At 38.9% G+C, this 7,026-nt stretch overlaps 1 long non-coding RNA gene across 1 annotated transcript; it reads left to right on the top strand.

The window, feature by feature from the left end:
* Window positions 1-1,514: 1,514 nt before the first annotated feature.
* Window positions 1,515-6,508, top strand: LOC139146093 (uncharacterized). The gene is made up of 3 exons (XR_011555077.1): window positions 1,515-1,624; window positions 2,256-2,360; window positions 5,713-6,508. It is a non-coding gene; the product is annotated as an uncharacterized lncRNA (long non-coding RNA).
* Window positions 6,509-7,026: the final 518 nt, after the last annotated feature.

Genomic DNA, 7,026 nt, shown 5'->3' with positions numbered 1-7,026 from the left:
GCTGCAAAAAATGACACATTCACGCAGAAAAACGCACACACATGAATACGTATATGTGCACATACATCTATAATTTATATCACGGACAAACACAGACAGACTTGTAACGGGTATTGTTTAAGGCGTGAAGCGGTTACGTAACCCATCCATGTTCGCCTCGCCTCAGGTTGCTCTCGCCTTTCTTTTCCGAAGAGTGCCGACCATGCATCCTTCGGTAATTTACGGATTTTCGCCAATTGTTAAGCGAAAGTATGTTCGGCAAACTTTGTGTTGTTGTTGCCGTGTGGTGCTGAGCGGAATTGACGTGCTGGCGAAAAGGGGAGTGTTTTGAGCTTCAGGAAAGTGAGTTTCACCGTTTTAAAAATTCTTCTCATATTATTATGAATATATAATGAGTGTGTCTTTCATCGATACTGTCTGGTTTTACTCAATGGTTTACGGTCAGTTATACCGTCTTTTACACGTGCGTTAAGGAAGGACATGTTTATGAAACTGCTGGCGTGTTATGTTTTGATTGGCGTGAATCAGTGTTTATAGCCTGAGAGCTCACAAAGTAACTATGGTTGCTACGTGACTGGCAGTACGATGCCATCTCGTCGTATTTTTCGCATAATCTCGTGCAATTATCAACCACAAACAAAGCCTCCAAAAGTTTAACACCTTTGAAGCTCATTTTAATATGAAAAGCCAATAGTCTACCGAGACGACCATGGAACAAAAGGCATGCCGCGTTACAAGTCTGTCTATATTTGTTTGTGTTTATATATACGTAAATGGACATATCAGTTGTTGTGCAATAACCTTATTTCCCATTTCATTCTCTTACTTGCATTTTTGACTTTTCCCTATATATACTGATATGATGAAATACCATGACTGGATGACAGTCAAACACGGCCATAATTGTACATATGCATAAAAATGAAACATCAATGGTTCAGGTCTGCAGAATCCTTGCACATTATTTTGCCACGTAACTTTGATTTCTGTGTCCTTCATCAATCCATTTTCTGTCCCCTCGATATGTGAAATGCGTTGTTATTTTCACTAAGCACAGAAATATACCATGGATCGGTCAAAACACCATGGATGTCGACGGCCAGTTTGAATTGTCTGATCGTTCAACGGTTGCCCAATACACGATCGCCAACCCTACGGACGATGTTGATTCATCTAGGAGGTGCTACGTTATGCCCGTCTTGGATGGCAGCTCATGGAGACGTGAAGAGTGTAGTGTCGAAAAAGACGTTTGGTGCAAATTTATTCCAGAAACGCGTGGGTACCCTGTAAATTTATTTCGGACCGTTCTTCCATGCAGTGCTCTGTTTATACAAGCTTCAAGAATACTTAGCCATATAAGTATTTTGATGCAAATATGAATTTGCAAAGCATACCAGGGTCACGTTATCAAATTCTAGAAGGTTGCAGTTTCGTACTTTTATATGCTCCCTTGCATATTTTACCAAAGTTCATTGAACAGTTGCCGGTCATAAATGACGTACAATTCTATATTCAACAGCGGTCTGCACAACTGATGCACACTGTCTTCATGGAACCTGCAGAGCAGAAGGGGTGTGTAGATGTGACCGATATTGGACTATAGATATAGATTATAGCTGTACAGGTAGGTGGCACTATCCCTTTACTTAAACGGCCAAGGATTTATAACGTTGATATTTCTAGTAAAAGCAGTATTAAGCAGATTTATCAAGATCGACATCGTCATCGTTGCAATAGACATATCAAAGGCCGCAGTATATAAGTTGCCGTGTCCACACATTATTTTAGAACAATAACATTAACATTTTTGCGGCAATTTTGGGGGCGACTCGCAGCGATTTCGAAGCTGTTATCCAATTGGGTGGCTGAATCTTACCAATATAATGAAAACAATACAAATAGACTCCCTAAGTGGCTGTGAATAGTGACAATCGACCAATCAGATATAACCTTGCAAACACGCTGCGAGTCAGCCGCAATTTTGTTAAAGATTGAAGTTTTGACGATAACTGTCGCTGCTACGTCGCAGCTTGCAGTTGCCTTGGGTTGTCACATGTAAATGGATTCTGGTAACTTCCTTCCTGGAAGTGATAACGCTACTGTGAATCCTTAGTTTCAAATTTATTGTCAGTGAAATGCATTAAAAATGTCCAATATTATGACTAACTTTGTGCGAAAGGATAACCAAAGTATGATCATGTGTACACAAAGGAAATTCCATTCTTATTTCTGTATGGATGAATATTTTTTTTTAGTTTGTTACAAGGACAAAGCTTGCGGATATGGATCTTGCATCGGTGGAGAATGCGTGTGTGACTCGCCGGAAGGATTTTTCAATCCGAATACGCTAACATGCACTGGTAAGTAATAATACGGCTAGTTTTCAATCGGGTTCGAACCCACAACATACGGCATCAGTCGCCTAGCGGAGAGGCCACAGAGAGAACCGCTCGGCTAAATCTCCACTCCCAAAAAAGAGTGGTTCAGTAGCCGGCTAAGTTGTTACATTTTTCTGACTGAGACCACTCCACACGTTGTAGAGTTCGTGAAGCACTCACGCACGCATGCTCACTATCACACATCGCACATACAAACTTTATCGAAGCGAAGAAACGAATTCATCCGATTCGCTTTAACTGGGCGAACGATAACCTCGGGGACAATTCTGTCCACCAGCAGAGTTACCAACCCAGGGTAGAAAATACGGCTAGCTTCCAATCGGGTTCGAACCCACAACATAAGATAAGTATTTAACAGGTGTCTTTGGGATTTATTTGTAAAAGTTAACAAAATGATATAGAACCAGTATGGTAAATTTGTTTTTCTTCCTTGTAAGAAGAAATCAAAAGAATATTCTCAGGTATCGATGGTGATGTTATTTGCAAAATTGCCGCGAGTACTGACATTTCACAAATTGCAGGATTATTAGCACCTTGTAGCTGATCCAGTTTTTGCTATTTTACTCACTGAATACATTTGCTTTAAATAATATTTAAAATTTACTTCAATCACGCGAAAAGGTTTTCTTGACATTTATCATCATCAAATTGTTGGGAAAATACACATATTCTCAAAAACCAAATAGGTTTGGTCACCACTACTGTCCTCTTTCACGGAGTTCCTGTTAAAAGTATTTTCGCCTGAGTATAGAGGTAAGGCTTAAAGTACAAAAATGAATTAACGCCGAGGGCGATCAACATTTACATACTAATACCACAGAGTAATATCATAGACAGAGTGGCAACAGCTATTGTTTAAGGCGTGAAGCGGTTACGTAAGCAATCCATGTTTGCCTCGCCTCACGAAGCTCTTGGCTCTCTTTTCCGAAGAGTGCCGACCATGCACCCTTCGGTAATTTTCGGATTTTCACCAATTGTTAAGCGAAAGTATGTTCGACAAAGCTTGTGTTGTTGTTGTCGTGTGGTGCTGATCGGAATTGATGTGCTGACGAAAACGACAGTGTTTTGAGCTTCAGGAAAGTGGGTTTACCGTTTTAAAAATTCCTCTCATATTTTTATGAATATATAATGAGTGTGTTTGAACCAAATTTGAAAGTCTTTTATCGATACTGTCTGGTTTTACTCAATGGTTTACGGTCAGTCATACCGTCTTTTACACGTGCGCCAAGAAAGGACATGTTTATGAAACTGCTGGCGTGTTATGTTTTGATTGGCGTGAGGCAGTGTTTCTGGCCTGAGAGCTCACAAAGTAACTATGGTTGCTACGCGACTGGCAGTACGATGCCATCTCGTCGTATGTTTCGCATAATCTCGTGTAATTATCAACCACAAACCAAGCCTCCAAAAAGTTTAACACCTTTTAAGCTCATTTTAATATGAAAAGCCAATAGTCTACCGAGACGACCATGGAACAAAAGGCATGCAAGTGTTGCCACTCTGCCTATGATATTACTCTGTGCTAATACATACAACATTTGGATTTTTCAAGCGTATTGGAAAATGTACATCACTTACATACATGTAGTACGGAAGTCATCAATATTTTCTGCCTTTCGCATATAGAGAAATCTTAAACATTATTTCGTCTTGTAAAAGAAAACATTTACGTACAACTACTATGTGTAGATTATTTGGTATCATTAAATAACCGCGATTGCCACTTTACTGTTTCGTCAAAGAAATCAACATTAAGCAAAATCATATAAGATATGTCAATTAGAACATTTTGAAATTCAAAAAGTACTTTATTGTAATGAGTCTACTATATGGGCATATCCAAAACCTAAGCACGGAGAGATATCGAGTGACTGGCAAGAGAAGGCAAACCGTAGCATGGTGATCCCTGCTCATGCGTGCCATTATCGCGTGCAAGCTCAAGAAACTGGGAACAAATATATACTGCGAAAACGTCACGCATATTGCGAATCTATGGTGCAATTTAAACATTGTTAAAGATGCGAATCGATTTCTTCTGAAAACCAAAGTGGTAATTTGAAAGAGTCGATCACTGCAAATGCACAAATCAATATCTAGTATGAGAGGCGTTGCTGACAGAATGTCACTTGAAAACTTCTTTTGTACGTGGCCGATAATTAGTTTAAAAATAAATACTCTTTCCCTAATTCCATGCTAACGACCTTCACATTTATGAATTGACAAATAATCTAAAATAAAAAAATGACAATGTTTTAAAGAACGTGTTGCGTCTGTGTGAGGGCAACGCAGTATCAATACAGCAAGGTACATCGAATTCGTGGAGATTCAAGAGAAATGTGTGATTTGTCTGAACTAAAATTACGCACATTGCTTAAATGATCCAGGCAAATAACGTAATCATATCACCATTCTATAATGTATTATGCCAGGCTTGGAAATGCTGTGACCGAACATTTCAACGAAAATTATATACGTAAATATACAACTGTCCTCGTGAGAAACTGCAGAGCTTGATGTCAATAGCAGAGCGTTATAGACATTAACATAAAATTAAAATGTAATTAATCTTACTTTGTACTCACACAAATATGTATACATGTATGTATATTAAGCGTATATATGCCTTGGACACCGATCGATATATTGAACGTATCGACTTTAAAAGGGATCATGTTTTGTTCTAGACCGTCGATGACGCTCTCCTGTTGTCCACATTGTCTAAAATCATTAATCCCTGAGCAGGAAGACGTAAAAAACAAAGAAGTAAACACAAAGAAAATCATTTCAAGCGGTCCATTTCTTTGGTGATTGGGACCATTGAATAGAGATATGTTCTCTTCCAATTGTTACACTAAATTTTAGTGGTGGGAGCATTACCATAGTAAGGATGTACACACATATCCTGCGGTTTTGAATCTCCTTTTCGCCTTTTGACGACGAAAATGTTATTAAAATGTTGACTTTTTTACCCATTTTTAGACCCTTGCTCAACTATTGACCACAATCCTATCATTTTGTGGGAATGAACTTTCGATCTCAGTATTCGGCCAAAAGTATCCACTTGATCCCCTACCCCATTTACCCAAAAATTAATGCTTTTGTACTTTGAACTGCCGAGGTTACATCTGTAGCTGGGGAAGGCAAGTATCCTTCATGAGACACAAAATATCACACAAAATTATGTTCGTGGAGCTACCAGGCATTTAGCCTTAGGTTTTCTCAATAACTGTTGTGTATCTCTGATGTAAGTTTAAGTTTTTCTCACGTGATTACCATTTGATCATACTCTCTCGTCTTAAATATTTTCCGTTGTCAGCAGACACAGTGATCCAGGAGAACGGAGATTCGAGAAGCAGCCATTTCACAAGCGTGGGTATCGGCAGGTTAGGGGAGACATCGACGCCGATGCATCAGATGACAGTGCTAAGCAGGATAGACTGCGCTCGAGCTTGCGTCTCCACACCCGGATGTCGAAGCTTCCATTACGGAGAAGTGAATAACTCAAGCTACGGCGATGTGAACAACTCCAGCTGCTCCCTGTTTGATGGACTGATGCCCGTGTCTGCACTTTTACCCAAGCCTGAATATCGCTACTATGTAGTTGGAAGCCCATGAATTCCGGTTATCTTCTGTAACCTCAAATCATAATCGTAATTACAATATTTAAATGTTTTGACTTCAGACAGCTCACTCTAGATAAAGGATCACTTATTTGATGCTGTAAAAACATGAATATGCATATTCACTAGGGATTAAGTAAGCAGATTTTATCTATCAGCGTATATTGCTAAATTAAAAGTCAATGAGTATGATTTCACAGTATATGCACTCGTCATTTACACATGCCCTTTAACATGTGGTTCAAAGCCTTGGCCCACTGAAATGCTACTTTTTTCACAGAAATTAATGCAAGAAAAACACAGATGCTTGTAAGGTGGCTTCTTTAAATTTGTCCTGATGTGTAAGGATCGTAAAATCCAAGGAAAGGGTAGACAAACGTTCATTATTTGGAATTTCAAAGAAGATGAGCATTGAACATCATTTTTACAGATTGTACCGTAGGAATGGAAATGTGTTATTTATTGATTAAAATATATAATAACGAGTCAAAATCTGACGAGCGTTTTCGCCTATTTAAGCTGTATTCAATGGATTGACAATGGACTCCTGTTTTGTGGTTCAATTGCGGATAATACCACTTTCTCCTTACAAATTTTCCTCTATCATAGGTATTGGTCGTATCGTTATGTATTTGTTTCCAGGGACCACTCATGTGAATGATGTCGTGCATATATGGAAAGCCAAGTGAAGTTTGCAACACTTGGCTTGCCATAGTATAAAGTTATTTCTTTCATCTTTTGTGAAAAAACTCGTCTTGAACAGCATGTACAACTGCTTTGATATTCTCGTCATACTTCCATATAATTTTTCTCTTCCCAAATTATGAGACGCGGATAAGGTTAAAATCAATAATGGTACAACTATCGATTTACAATTTTGACGCAATGTTCTGCAATCAGCAGTGACTTTTTCTACCTTTTGGTTAACATTGCATCGTCTCTGCACTACGTATTGATCACAGGCGCTTGTTAAGTACCGTACCCGTAGTTCCCTTTAACTATACTACCCT

This window comes from Ptychodera flava, chromosome 12, assembly GCF_041260155.1.
Source record: "Ptychodera flava strain L36383 chromosome 12, AS_Pfla_20210202, whole genome shotgun sequence".
Classification (NCBI taxonomy): domain Eukaryota; kingdom Metazoa; phylum Hemichordata; class Enteropneusta; family Ptychoderidae; genus Ptychodera; species Ptychodera flava.
The sequence above is the reverse complement of the archived record's forward strand: the minus strand, read 5'-3'. Positions and strand labels throughout refer to the sequence as shown.